The 15,695-nt window shown below is 44.2% G+C and overlaps 1 protein-coding gene across 1 annotated transcript in view; it reads right to left on the bottom strand.

The window, feature by feature from the left end:
* ATG9B (autophagy related 9B) overlaps nt 1-15,682 on the bottom strand; it is a 68,068-nt gene extending 52,386 nt beyond the window's left edge. Inside the window, exon 1 of the mRNA XM_073582215.1 lies at nt 15,556-15,682. The gene's annotated coding sequence lies outside the window, so the exon portion shown is untranslated. The remainder of the gene's footprint in view (nt 1-15,555) is intronic.
* Nucleotides 15,683-15,695: the final 13 nt, after the last annotated feature.

Consider the following 15,695-nt stretch of genomic DNA (forward strand, 5'->3'; position numbering starts at 1 on the left):
AGAGAAGGCAGTGATGGGGTGAAGGCAATGATGGGGAGAAGGGAGTGATGGGGTGAAGGCAGTGATGGAGAGACGGAAGTGATGGGGTGAAGGCAATGATGGAGAGACGGCAGTGATGGGGTGAAGGCAATGATAGAGAGACGGCAGTGATGGGGTGAAGGCAGTGATGGAGAGACGGCAGTGATGGGGTGAAGGCAATGATGGAGAGACGGCAGTGATGGGGTGAAGGCAATGATGGAGAGACGGCAGTGATGGGGTGAAGGCAATGATGGGGTGAAGGCAATGATGGAGAGACGGCAGTGATGGGGTGAAGGCAATGATGGGGAGAAGGGAGTGATGGGGTAAAGGCAATGATGGGGAGAAGGGAGTGATGGGGTGAAGGCAATGATGGGGTGATGGAGCAGGCAAGGATGGGGGTGATGGAGCACTCATTCAAAACCTATGGTGAGTTGAGTCACATTATAAATGTTATTTAATTATAAGTATGCACTGCTACACTACAACCGCGTCCATAGCCCCGCCCCCTTATGACCAAAGCCCCACCCCTGCCACACCTCCATCCCCGCCCTGCCGGGCCATGGAAGAATGGTCTTCCTTGAAACCGGTCCCTGGTGCAAAAAAGGTTGGGGACCACTGCTCTAGAGGAGTATTATTACTAACCGGGCACTAGAAGAGTAACACTAATAATTTCTCTCTAGATGAGTATTATTAATAGGGGCACTCTAGATGAGTATTATTGCTAATAAGAGCACTCTAGGGGAGTTTAATTACTGATAGGGCACTCAGAATCATAGAATCGTAGAGTTGTAAGGGACCTCCTGGGCCATCTGGTCCAACCCCCTGCTCAAAGCAGGATTCGCTAAATCATCCCAGTCAGATGTCTGTCCAGCCTCTGTTTGAAGACTTCCATTGAAGGAGAACTCACCACTTCTCGTGGCAGCCTGTTCCACTCATTGATCACTCTGTCAAAAAGTTTTTTCTAATATCTAATCTGTGTCTCCTCCCATTCAGTTTCATCCCATTGCTTCTAGTCTTTCCTTATGCAAATGAGAATAAAGATGATCCTTCTACAATGTGACAGCCCTTTAGATATTTGTAGACAGCTATTAAGTCTCCTCTCAGTCTTCTCTTTTGCAAACTAAACATTCCCAAATCCTGCAACCTTTCCTCATAAAACAGGGTTTGCAGACCGGTCACCATTCTAGTCGCTCTTTTCTGAACTTGCTCCAGTTTGTTGATGTCTTTTTTAAAATGTGGTGCCCAAAACTGGTCACAATATTCCAGATGGGGTCTGACCAAAAAGGAGTAGAGGGCAATAATGACTTCACATGATCTAGACTGTATGCTTCTGTTAATACATCCTAGAATTGCATTTGCCTTTTTTGCTGCTGCATCACACTGTTGACTCATATTCAGTCTGTGATCTATTAGTATACCCAAGTCTTTTTCACATGTGCTGTTGCTTAACCCTATTCCTCCCATTCTGTATATGCTTATTTCATTTTTATTGCCCAGAAGTAGTACTTTGCATTTTTCCCTGTTAAAAACCATTCTGTTAGTTGCTGCCCACTGCTTCAGTTTATTTATATCTTTTTGAATCCTCTCTCTCTCTTCTCTAGTATTAGCTATCCCTCCTAGCTTTGTGTCATCAGCAAATTTAATCAGTTTACCCTCAATTCCTTCATCTAAATCGATGATAAAGATGTTGAACAATACAGGGCCCAGGACAGAGCCCTGTGGTACCCCACTTGAGACATTCTTCCAACTGGATGTGCAGCCATTTACGACCACTCTTTGGGTCAGATCACTAAGCCAGTTATGAATCCACCTAACAGTTGCCTTGTCCATTCCATACTTAGTCATTTTTTCAATAAGGATTGTATGAGATACTTTGTCAAATGCTTTGCTGAAGTCAAGATATACTATATCTACAGCATTTCCTTGATCCACCCAATCAGTGATTCCGTCATAGAAGGAAATTAAGTTAGTCTGACATGACTTATTAGTTACAAACCCATGCTGACTCTGTTTAATCACTTCATTCTTATCCAGGTACTGACATACATGTTGTTTAATAATTTGTTCAAAGATCTTTCCTGGTATAGAAGTCAGACTCACCGGCCTATAGTTGCCTGGGTCCACCTTCTTCCCCTTTTTGAAGATAGGAACAACATTTGCTCTTCTCCAGTCTTCTGGGACTTCTCCTGTTCTCCAAGAATTTTCAAAGATTATGGAGGGGTATGAGTATTGTTACTAATAAGGGCAATCTAGAGGAGTATTATTAATACGGGTACGTTAAAGTAGCATTATTACTAGCAAGGGCACTCTAAAGGAGTATTATCACTAATAGTAGCTATCTAGAACAGTATTATTACTAAGAGGGGCACTCTAAGGTAGTATTATTACCAATAATAGGAATATTATTACTGATGGGGGCAGTCTAGAGAAGTACTATTACTAGTGGGGCACTTTAGAAGAGTATTATTACAAGTAGGGGCACTCTAGAGGAGTTTTCTTACTAGTAGGGGCATTATAGGAGTATTATTACTAGTAGGGGCACTTTAGAAGAGTATTATTACAAGTAGGGGCACTCTAAAGGAGTATTATTAGTAGTAGGGGCACTCTAGAGGAGTTTTATTATTAGTAGGGACACTATAGGAGTATTATTACTAGTAAGGGCACTCTAGAGCAGTTTTATTACTGGTAGGGGCACTATAGGAGTATTATTACTAGTAGGGGCACTCTAGAGGAGTTTTATTACTAGTAGGGGCACTATAGGAGTATTATTACTAGTAGGGGCACTCTAGAGGAGTATTATTAGTAGTAGGGGCACTCTAGAGGAGTTTTATTACTAGTAGGGGCACTATAGGAGTATTATTACTATAAAGACACAAAATGTCGGACTTATATACTCATTTGGCCGAAATGAAGAGACCCAGCAATGATCATATCAAAAACAAAAAGTTTATTGAAAATTGTTAAAATACTTATAAAAAAGACAAAATGCCCAGCAGAAGGAAAACGCCAAAAACACAACAAAAAATATATATAATGTTATAAAGGTAACACTATACAAAAATCTGGTTTACCCTAAGCTAATAGACATGAATTAGCAGCTAAAGTGCAGACACAATGTAAACTGTAATGCTAATTACATGTAAACCTAGACGCTAAACTCCAGTCCCAGCAATAAAATATTATCATGGATAACATGAGTTCTCCAAGGTAAACTATTATTCTAGATAAAAGATAAAGAAATTAATAAAAGAAAAAAAATATATATATTGAAATTAAAAATATTGAAAGAAAACCCCACCCACCCCTTAAAAAATGCCACTAATAACATGTTTTATCCAGAGCCAATGGTATCGTAGGAAAGATGCGAATCCCAAACTTTCATTAAGGCCTGTGATAAAACACTCCGGGATCGCCTTTGCTGGGGTCAAAGGTCACGTGCGTTCAGCATGAAACTCAGGCGCAGAGCTGGGATTCGGGTATAACTGACACTGAGTAAGGTTTATTAATGGTGAAAGCAATGCATAAAGGAAATAAAACATAAAACAAATCCTTGCCTGTCCGGCACTAACTAAACAAGGTACAACCTAACTACCAACTGGCGGGCTTCTCCCGTCCAGCCAAACCACAGTTGCAGTGGGCACTGCTTTCACTCACGTGTGTCTCTCACACAGACAGGCTCTCTGTGTTCCCAGGCTGAGCCACTCACACAACCACCTGGCATCCTTTTATATCTGCCTCCCATTATTCATTAGTAACCAGGTGCGATACTGACCAGACTAGGCCACATAGGAAAGGTATCTGGGCGAGATATACCTGCCCTCATCCACTATTCCCACATGATTCTCACATATCCCCCCCCTCTGCTCAGACCACTCCGGTCGAGCAATGACACCCGCCAAACAGTGCACTCGGGACAGGGCATCTGTATTCCCCATCTGTACCCCTGGGCGGTGCTCCACCGTAAAAGTGTAGGCCTGCAGTGCAAGGAACCACCAGGTCACTTGGCTATTCCGTTCCTTGTTCAAGTGCATCCACTTGAGAGGGGCATGGTCAGTGATCAGCCTGAACTTTCTGCCCACCAGGTAATATTTGAGGGCCTCTAGAGCCCAATTAATGGCTAGGCACTCTTTTTCTATGACTGCATACTTTTGCTCATGTTTGTTCAGCTTCCTGCTGAGATAGAGGACTGGGTGTTCCACTCCGTCCCTCACTTGTGACAGTACGGACCCGATACCGGTATCAGAGGCATCCGTTTGTACCACAAACTCGCTGAAGAAGTCCGGAGTCACCAGTACTGGTTGAGAGCAAAGTGCCCATTTTAGGCTATGGAAGGCTTCTTCAGCCGCTAAACTCCATTTAATCATGACGGAGTCTTTCCCTTTTGTAAGATCCGTCAGGGGGGTAGCGTTGGCTGCAAAATTGGGTATGAACCGGCGATAATAGCCGGCGATCCCCAGAAAGGCTTGCACCTGCTTCTTGTTGACAGGTTGCGGCCAGTCCTGAACCGCTTGAATCTTATCGACCTGGGGTTTAACAATACCCCTCCCAATTACATACCCCATATACCGGGCTTCTTCTAGCCCGATATGACATTTCTTGGGGTTCGCGGTTAGACCTGCCTCCAACAGGTCGTCAATCACAGCTTGTACTTTCTGGAGATGAGTCTCCCAGTCCAAGCTGTAAATGACAATGTCATCCAAATAGGCCGAAGCGTACCGCCTATGTGGCCTCAGGACTCGATCCATCAGTCTCTGGAAGGTCGCCGGTGCAACGTGCAGTCCAAACGGCATATACACATACTGAAATAAACCTTCCGGCGTAGCAAATGCCGTCTTTTCTCTGGCAGCCTCAGCCAGAGGGATCTGCCAATACCCCTTTGTTAGATCTAGGGTCGTAATATACCGGGCTTTTCCTAACCGATCTATTAACTCGTCGACCCGGGGCATAGGGTAGGCATCAAATTTTGAGACCGCATTCAGTTTCCTGAAGTCACTGCAGAACCGGATGGTGCCGTTCGGTTTAGGAATTAGCACAATCGGGCTGGACCAAGCACTGTGCGATTCCTCAATGACTCCTAACTCTAACATTGCCTTCACTTCTCGAGAAACGGCTTCACGGCACGCTTCCGGGATTCGGTAGGGTTTTGCGTGAACTGTGACACCAGGTTCCGTTACGATGTCATGTTTCATTAGCGTAGTCTGCCCGGGTTTTTCTGAGAAAAACTTTTGGTTGTGAAGTAGAAACTGCCTGACCTCAGTCTTTTCCCGCTCCGAGAGAGTCTCTGCAACCGTACCTCCGGTACGGTATGCGAGCAGACGGGACGGGCCAGCTCCGCTGACAAGGCAGACCGATCTTTCCAGGGTTTTATCAGATTTACATGATAAATCTGTTCAGATTTCCGTTTACCTGCCTGGTATACTTTGCAATTTACTTCACCAACTCTTTCCTTAATCTCAAAGCGGCCCTGCCACTTTGCCAGGAACTTACTGTCCACCGTGGGGACCAGGATCAACACCCTATCTCCGGGTGCAAACGTACAGATCTTGGCGCCCCTATCATAGATTCTTTTTTGGGCTCCTTGAGCCTGCATCATGTGTTCTTTGACGATAGGCATAACAGCCGCAATACGGCCCTGCATTTGTGTGACGTGATCTATCACCGTTTTAAACGGAGTGACCTGAACCTCCCAGGTTTCTTTTGCAACGTCTAACAGTCCGCAAGGACGTCGGATGTACAATAACTCGAAAGGCGAGAATCCCGTGGAAGACTGGGGTACTTCCCTGAAGGCAAAAAGCAAATACGGAAGTAAATAGTCCCAGTTCTTCCCATCCTTGTCTATCACCTTTCTCAGCATCTGCTTCAGAGTTTTATTGAACCGTTCGACCAACCCGTCTGTTTGAGGGTGATACACGGATGTGCGTAACTGTTCGATTTGTAACAATCGGCAGAGCTCCTTCATTACCCTGGACATAAAGGGGGTCCCCTGGTCGGTGAGTATCTGTTTTGGTATACCGACCCGACTAAACACCTGCACCAGTTCCTTGGCAATCGTCTTGGTGGCCGTGTGACGCAAAGGGATGGCCTCCGGGTAACGAGTGGCATAATCCAAGATGACCAGGATATGTTGGTGTCCACGTGCAGACCGTGGAAGGGGCCCAACTAAATCCATCCCAATCCTCTCAAACGGGACTTCAATAATAGGTAGGGGTACCAAAGGGCTACAGAACCGGGGCTTAGGTGCAGAGGCTTGGCAGTCAGGACAAGACTCACAATATACACGAATATCGTGATGCATGCCTGGCCAAACAAAACAGTGTAATATCCTTTCGGTGGTTTTCTGGACTCCCAGGTGATCTCCCATCACATGTCCGTGGGCCAGGTCCAGCACCTGCCGCCGGTAGGGTTTTGGCATGACTAATAGTTGCACCGTGTCTTCCCCCTTTTTCTCTATCTGATAGAGTAAATCATTCTCCAGAACCATGTAAGGATATGCCAGCCTAGAGCCAGGTTCTACGGGTACCCCATTTATCACTTTTACATTTGTCCTAGCATGAGAAAGGGTAGGATCCTTTATTTGCTCGCTTTGGAAGTCATCTTTCTGAACTTCTAAATCCGGCAAACGGGGAGGTGGACGGCTGTTGGCCTCCTCCTCTTCCCCGGTCTCCTCCGTATCACCCGCCATGACTGAAAACGGGAACTGCAGGTCATTTCCAGCAGACTCTTCCCCCGAGTCTTCCGGGGAGACCTCTTCCAGGGGTTCGGGACCCACACGCGCCCTGGGAGAAGAATCATGTACACTATTACCCTGGGGTATCAACTGATTCTCCCTCAATTGCCAGAAGTGGGGAAATTCCCGGCCCAGGATAACATCATGCAATAACGCCGGGACAAGTCCCACTTTATGTTGCACAGACCCATAGGAAGTAGTAATGCATATGACCGTGGTGAGGTACGAACAGGTGTCTCCATGCACACACGTTACAGAAAACTTGTCTGATGGTCCAGTTGGGGCTGACACCAGACTGGCCTTCACCAGAGTCACCACACTTCCCGAGTCTAACAGTGCCACCACATTTTTTCCATCAACAGTTAAATCACACAAGTGTTTTTCCACATCCTTTTGACCAGCATTCACACTCACGTCCCGTGCAACCATAGACATGCGGTTTTTAGAGTCTGTGACGTCGCACTGCATGGGTTAAGTAGTGAGCGGACAGTTCGCAACAATGTGTCCCATCTCTTGGCAGCGGAAACACCTAACGGGCCCCTTGCTTAGACAATAGTTCGTTACTCTCGGCCTCGCAGTGCGGGCAGTCCCGTTTTCCTCCCCCACTGTCTTAGGGATTTTTCCTTCTCCCCTACTCCCTGGAACAGTCTTACCGGTTCCACGTGGAGACGATGAAGAATGAGGTGGGGTAGCGTCGTCTCGGAGTCCTTCCGCCACGGAGTAACGTTCAACCAGATCCACCAGTTGATCTGCCATCATAGGATTTCCATGGCTTACCCACTTCCTCAGGGCTGGCGGTAGAGCTCTCAGGTACTTGTCCATGACGACTCTCTGGATTATCTCTGGCGCTGTCAACACCTCGGGTTGTAGCCACTTCTTCGTCACGTGGATCAGGTCGAACATCTGTGACCGCGGTGGTTTATCCGGCTGATAAGTCCATTGATGCACTCTCTGTGCACGGACAGCGGTCGTCACTCCCAGCCGGGCCAAGATCTCGGCTTTCAGTTTGTCAAAGTCCTGCGCAGCTTCAGGCTCTAAGTCATAATAAGCCTTTTGGGCCTCACCGGAAAGAAACGGGGCAATCAGGCCGACCCATCGTGCCTTTGGCCATTTTTCTCGCACCGCCGTCCGTTCAAACGTGGTCAGGTATGCCTCGACGTCATCTTCGGTCGTCATCTTCTGCCAGTACCGACTCACGTGAATCACTCTCGACTCTGCTTCCAGGTTAACCTCAGGTAAGCTTGCCAGGTGCTGCACCACCTGCTGGAGAAGCGAATGATCGGTAGCTGTCCTGTCCACCAACTCCTTCAGCTGGGCCATCATCACCCGATTAGCTTCTTGCTGGACGGCGGTGGACTGTACCAGCGCTTTCACCACGTCCTCCATGCTCATGCTTCCAACGTGATGCCCGCGTTCTCCACCACAATGTGATAAAACACTCCGGGATCGCCATTGCTGGGGTCAAAGGTCACGTGTGTTCAGCATGAAACTCAGGCGCAGAGCTGGGATTCGGGTATAACTGACACTGGGTCAGGTTTATTAATGGTGAAAGCAATGCATAAAGGAAATAAAACATAAAACAAATCCTTGCCTGTCCGGCACTAACTAAACAAGGTACAACCTAACTACCAACTGGCGGGCTTCTCCCGTCCAGCCAAACCACAGTTGCAGTGGGCACTGCTTTCACTCACGTGTGTCTCTCACACAGACAGGCTCTCTGTGTTCCCAGGCTGAGCCACTCACACAACCACCTGGCATCCTTTTATATCCGCCTCCCATTATTCATTAGTAACCAGGTGCGATACTGACCAGACTAGGCCACATAGGAAAGGTATCTGGGCGAGATATACCTGCCCTCATCCACTATTCCCACATGATTCTCACAGGCCTCTGACACTCACCTCTGACACGCCCCCGGAAGAAGCGATGGCGAAACGCGCGTTGGGGTAGGGGAGGTCACGCCACGCACTGCCACAGACGCCTGCTTACATGAGGTAATTGTCCCTTTGTACTTTTTGCCTCTTTTGCACTTAGGATTGTTATCCATGATGATAATATATTATTGCTGGGACTGGAGTTTAGCGTCTAGGTTTATATGTAATTAGCATTACAGTTTACATTGTGTCTGCACTTTAGCTGCTAATTCATGTCTATTAGCTTAGAGTAAACCAGATTTTTGTATACTGTTACCTTTATAACATTATATTTTTTTTTTTGCTGTGTTTTTGGCATTTTCCTTCTGCTGGGCATTTTGTCTTTTTTATAAGTATTTTAACAATTTTCAATAAACTTTTTGTTTTTAATATGATCATTGCTGGGTCTCTTCAGTTCAGCAAAATGAGTATATAAGTCCGATATTTTGTTTCTTTATGGTTTAATGAAGTGCCAGTATACTTGGTATAAGGACTATTTTGTTGATGTATTGAGTATTATTACTAGTAGGGGCACTCTAGAGGAGTTTTATTACTAGTAGGGGAACTATAGGATTATTATTACTAGTAGGGGAACTCTAGAGGAGTTTTATTACTAGTAGGGGCACTCTAGAGGAGTTTTATTTCTAGTAGGGGCACTCTAGAGGAGTATTATTACTAGTAGGGGCACTCTAGAGGAGTTTTATTTCTAGTAGGGGCACTCTAGAGTTTTATTACTAGTAGAGGCACTCTAGAGGAGTTTTATTTCTAGTAGGGGCACTCTAGAGGAGTATTATTACTAGTAGGGGCACTCTAGAGGAGTATTATTACTAGTAGGGGCACTATAGGAGTATTATTACTAGTAGGGGCACTCTAGAGGAGTTTTATTACTAGTAGGGGCACTCTAGAGGAGTTTTATTTCTAGTAGGGGTACTGTAGAGGAGTTTTATTACTAGTAGGGGCACTCTAGAGGAGTTTTATTACTAGTAGAGGCACTCTTGAGGAGTTTTATTACTAGTAGGGGCACTATAGGAGTATTATTACTAGTAGGGGCACTCTAGAGGAGTTTTATTTCTAGTAGGGGCACTCTAGAGGAGTTTTATTACTAGTAGGGGCACTCTAGAGGAGTTTTATTACTAGTAGGGGCACTATAGGAGTATTATTACTAGTAGGGGCACTCTAGAGAAGTTTTATTTCTAGTAGGGGCACTCTAGAGGAGTTTTATTACTAGTAGGGGCACTATAGGAGTATTATTACTAGTAAGGGCACTCTAGAGGAGTTTTATTACTAGTAGGGGCACTCTAGAGGAGTTTTATTACTAGTAGGGGCACTATAGGAGTATTATTACTAGTAAGGGCACGCTAGAGGAGTTTTATTACTAGTAGGTGCACTATAGGAGTATTATTACTTGTAGGGGCACTCGAGGAGTTTTATTACTAGTAGGGGCACTCTAGAGGAGTATTATTACTAGTAGGGGCACTATAGGAGTATTATTACTAGTAGGGGCACTCTAGAGGAGTTTTATTACTAGTAGGGGCACTATAGGAGTATTATTTCTAGTAGGGGCACTCTAGAGGAGTTTTATTACTAGTAGGGGCACTCGAGTTTTATTCTAGTAGGGGCACTCGAGGAGTTTTATTACTAGTAGGGGCACTATAGGAGTATTATTACTAGTAGGGGCACTATAGGAGTATTATTTCTAGTAGGGCACTCTAGAGGAGTTTTATTACTAGTAGGGGCACCCGAGTTTTATTCTAGTAGGGGCTCTCTAGAGGAGTTTTATTACTAATAGGGGCACCCGAGTTTTATTCTAGTAGGGGCTCTCTAGAGGAGTTTTATTACTAGTAGGGGCACTATAGAGGAGTTTTATTACTAGTAGGGGCACTATAGTATTATTACTAGTAGGGGCACTCTAGAGGAGTTTTATTACTAGTAGGGGCACTCTAGAGGAGTTTTATTACTAGTAGGGGCACTCTAGAGGAGTTTTATTACTAGTAGGGGCACTCTAGAGGAGTTTTATTACTAGTAAGGGCACTATAGGAGTATTATTACTAGTAGGGGCACTATAGGAGTATTATTTCTAGTAGGGGCACTCTAGAGGAGTTGTGCTACTAGTAGGGGCACTATAGGAGTATTATTTCTAGTAGGGGCATTCTAGAGGAGTTTAATTACTAGTAGGGGCACTCGAGTTTTATTACTAGTAGGGGCACTATAGGAGTATTATTTCCAGTAGGGGCACTCTAGAGGAGTTTTATTACTAGTAGGGGCACTCTAGAGGAGTTTTATTACTAGTAGGGGCACTCTAGAGGAGTATTATTACTAGTAGGGGCACTATAGGAGTATTATTACTAGTAGGGGGACTCTAGGAGTTTTATTACTAGTAAGGGCACTATAGGAGTATTATTACTAGTAGGGGCACTATAGGAGTATTATTTCTAGTAGGGGCACTCTAGAGGAGTTTTATTACTAGTAGGGGCACTATAGGAGTATTATTTCTAGTAGGGGGAATCTAGAGGAGTTTTATTACTAATAGGGGCACCAGAGTTTTATTCTAGTAGGGGCACTATAGGAGTTTTATTACTAGTAGGGGCACTATAGGAGTTATTATTACTAGTAGGGGCACTCTAGAGGAGTTTTATTACTAGTAGGGGCACTATAGAGGAGTTTTATTACTAGTAGGGGCACTATAGGAGTATTATTACAAGTAGGGGCACTCTAGAGGAGTTTTATTACTAGTAGGGGCACTCTAGAGGAGTTTTATTACTAGTAGGGGCACTCTAGAGGAGTTTTATTACTAGTAGGGGCACTCTAGAGGATTTTATTACTAGTAGGGGCACTATAGGAGTATTATTACTTGAAGGGGCACTCGAGGAGTTTTATTACTAGTAGGGGCACTCTAGAGGAGTATTATTACAAGTAGGGGCACTATAGGAGTATTATTACTAGTAGGGGCACTCTAGAGGAGTTTTATTACTAGTAGGGGCACTATAGGAGTATTATTACTAGTAGGGGCACTATAGGAGTATTATTTCTAGTAGGGGCACTCTAGAGGAGTTTTATTACCAGTAGGGGCACTATAGGAGTATTATTTCTAGTAGGGGCACTCTAGAGGAGTTTTATTACTAGTAGGGGCACTCTAGAGGAGTTTTATTACTAGTAGGGGCATTATAGGAGTATTATTACTAGTAGGGGCACTCTAGAGGAGTTTTATTTCTAGTAGGGGCACTCTAGAGGAGTTTTATTACTAGTAGGGGCACCCGAGTTTTATTCTAGTAGGGGCTCTCTAGAGGAGTTTTATTACTAATAGGGGCACCCGAGTTTTATTCTAGTAGGGGCTCTCTAGAGGAGTTTTATTACTAGTAGGGGCACTATAGAGGAGTTTTATTACTAGTAGGGGCACTATAGGAGTATTATTACTTGAAGGGGCACTCGAGGAGTTTTATTACTAGTAGGGGCACTCTAGAGGAGTATTATTACTAGTAGGGGCACTATAGGAGTATTATTACTAGTAGGGGCACTCTAGAGGAGTTTTATTACTAGTAGGGGCACTATAGGAGTATTATTTCTAGTAGGGGGACTCTAGAGGAGTTTTATTACTAGTAGGGGCACTCTAGAGGAGTATTATTACTAGTAGGGGCATTATAGGAGTATTACTAGTAGGGGCACGCTAGAGGAGTTTTATTTCTAGTAGGGGCACTCTAGAGGAGTTTTATTACTAGTAGGGGCACCCGAGTTTTATTCTAGTAGGGGCTCTCTAGAGGAGTTTTATTACTAATAGGGGCACCCGAGTTTTATTCTAGTAGGGGCTCTCTAGAGGAGTTTTATTACTAGTAGGGGCACTATAGAGTTTTATTACTAGTAGGGGCACTATAGGAGTATTATTACTAGTAGGGGCACTCTAGAGGAGTTTTATTACTAGTAGGGGCACTCTAGAGGAGTTTTATTACTAGTAGGGGCACTCTAGAGGAGTTTTATTACTAGTAAGGGCACTATAGGAGTATTATTACTAGTAGGGGCACTATAGGAGTATTATTTCTAGTAGGGGCACTCTAGAGGAGTTGTATTACTAGTAGGGGCACTATAGGAGTATTATTTCTAGTAGGGGCACTCTAGAGGAGTTTAATTACTAGTAGGGGCACTCAAATTTTATTCTAGTAGGGGCACTCTAGAGGAGTTTTATTACTAGTAGGGGCACTATAGGAGTATTATTTCCAGTAGGGGCACTCTAGAGGAGTTTTATTACTAGCAGGGGCACTCTAGAGGAGTTTTATTACTAGTAGGGGCACTCTAGAGGAGTATTATTACTAGTAGGGGCACTATAGGAGTATTATTACTAGTAGGGGGACTCTAGAGGAGTTTTATTACTAGTAAGGGCACTATAGGAGTATTATTACTAGTAGGGGCACTATAGGAGTATTATTTCTAGTAGGGGCACTCTAGAGGAGTTTTATTACTAGTAGGGGCACTATAGGAGTATTATTTCTAGTAGGGGCAATCTAGAGGAGTTTTATTACTAATAGGGGCACCAGAGTTTTATTCTAGTAGGGGCACCATAGAGGAGTTTTATTACTAGTAGGGGCACTATAGGAGTATTATTACTAGTAGGGGCACTCTAGAGGAGTTTTATTACTAGTAGGGGCACTATAGAGGAGTTTTATTACTAGTAGGGGCACTATAGGAGTATTATTACTAGTAGGGGCACTCTAGAGGAGTATTATTACTAGTAGGGGCACTCTAGAGGAGTTTTATTACTAGTAGGGGCACTCTAGAGGATTTTATTACTAGTAGGGGCACTATAGTATTATTACTTGAAGGGGCACTCGAGTTTTATTACTAGTAGGGGCACTCTAGAGGAGTTTTATTACTAGTAGGGGCACTCTAGAGTTTTATTTCTAGTAGGGGCACTCTAGAGGAGTATTATTACTAGTAGGGGCATTATAGGAGTATTACTAGTAGGGGCACGCTAGAGGAGTATTACTAGTAGGGGCACTCTAGAGGAGTATTATTACTAGTAGGGGCACTATAGGAGTATTATTACTAGTAGGGGCACTCTAGACGAGTTTTATTACTAGTAGGGGCACTATAGGAGTATTATTTCTAGTAGGGGCACTCTAGAGGAGTTTTATTACTAGTAGGGGCACTATAGGAGTATTATTTCTAGTAGGGGCACTCTAGAGAAGTTTTATTACTAGTAGGGGCACTCTAGAGGAGTTTTATTACTAGTAGGGGCACTATAGGAGTATTATTACTAGTAGGGGCACTCTAGAGGAGTTTTATTACTAGTAGGGGCACTATAGGAGTATTATTTCTAGTAGGGGCACTCTAGAGAAGTTTTATTACTAGTAGGGGCACTCTAGAGGAGTTTTATTACTAGTAGGGGCATTATAGGAGTATTACTACTAGTAGGGGCACTCTAGGAGTTTTATTACTAGTAGGGGCACTCTAGAGGAGTTTTATTACTAGTAGGGGCACTCTAGAGGAGTTTTATTACTAGTAGGGGCACTCTAGAGGAGTTTTATTACTAGTAGGGGCACTATAGGAGTATTATTACTAGTAGGGGCACTCTAGAGGAGTATTATTACTAGTAGGGGCACTCTAGAGGAGTTTTATTACTAGTAGGGGCACTCTAGAGGATTTTATTACTAGTAGGGGCACTATAGTATTATTACTTGAAGGGGCACTCGAGTTTTATTACTAGTAGGGGCACTCTAGAGGAGTTTTATTACTAGTAGGGGCACTCTAGAGTTTTATTTCTAGTAGGGGCACTCTAGAGGAGTATTATTACTAGTAGGGGCATTATAGGAGTATTACTAGTAGGGGCACGCTAGAGGAGTATTACTAGTAGGGGCACTCTAGAGGAGTATTATTACTAGTAGGGGCACTATAGGAGTATTATTACTAGTAGGGGCACTCTAGACGAGTTTTATTACTAGTAGGGGCACTATAGGAGTATTATTTCTAGTAGGGGCACTCTAGAGGAGTTTTATTACTAGTAGGGGCACTATAGGAGTATTATTTCTAGTAGGGGCACTCTAGAGAAGTTTTATTACTAGTAGGGGCACTCTAGAGGAGTTGTATTACTAGTAGGGGCACTATAGGAGTATTATTACTAGTAGGGGCACTCTAGAGGAGTTTTATTACTAGTAGGGGCACTATAGGAGTATTATTTCTAGTAGGGGCACTCTAGAGAAGTTTTATTACTAGTAGGGGCACTCTAGAGGAGTTTTATTACTAGTAGGGGCATTATAGGAGTATTACTACTAGTAGGGGCACTCTAGGAGTTTTATTACTAGTAGGGGCACTCTAGAGGAGTTTTATTACTAGTAGGGGCACTCTAGAGGAGTATTATTACTAGTAGGGGCATTATAGGAGTATTACTAGTAGGGGCACTCTAGAGAAGTTTTATTACTAGTAGGGGCACTCTAGAGGAGTATTATTACTAGTAGGGGCATTATAGGAGTATTACTAGTAGGGGCATTATAGGAGTATTACTAGTAGGGGCACTCTAGAGGAGTATTATTACTATTAGTAATAAGGCCACTATAGAGGAGTATTATTACTACTTGGTTTACTGTAGAAAAGTATTTTTTATTAATAGGGGCAATATAGGAGTTGTAAACTGTAAAAGAATAAAATGTAATGAGGTGACAAAATCCCACAGACACACGTTATGTCGGGAGAAGCGTCATGGCGGCCCTGGGCTGTACAGAGAGGAGCACACAGCAGATGCTGGCCCCTTGGGTGTCATTATAAACCAGCACACTTATACCGATATCGGCAGGGTTGTAGCAGGACGTCTGCTGCCGCTGCGCCACCATTGGTAGAACTGAAGGAACAAATCACCACAAAATGGCGACATTTTCCTGTCACAGTTGCTTCTCCCTCAGAACAAGTCTTCACCTGCTCAACCTTCCCGCCCTGAGGTCACGTGACAAACGCCGCGCTTTCTGATTGGTGCTCACTGTGTGTCGTCCCCTCAGGGTCTCTCTGGCCCTCACACACAGCCTGACCCCTCACAGCGACTCCTCCACAGCGGCCCA

The sequence above is a fragment of the Dendrobates tinctorius genome, unplaced genomic scaffold (genome assembly GCF_039654945.1).
Source record: "Dendrobates tinctorius isolate UK_male_01 unplaced genomic scaffold, ASM3965494v1 ptg000070l, whole genome shotgun sequence".
NCBI classification, from domain to species: Eukaryota; Metazoa; Chordata; class Amphibia; order Anura; family Dendrobatidae; genus Dendrobates; species Dendrobates tinctorius.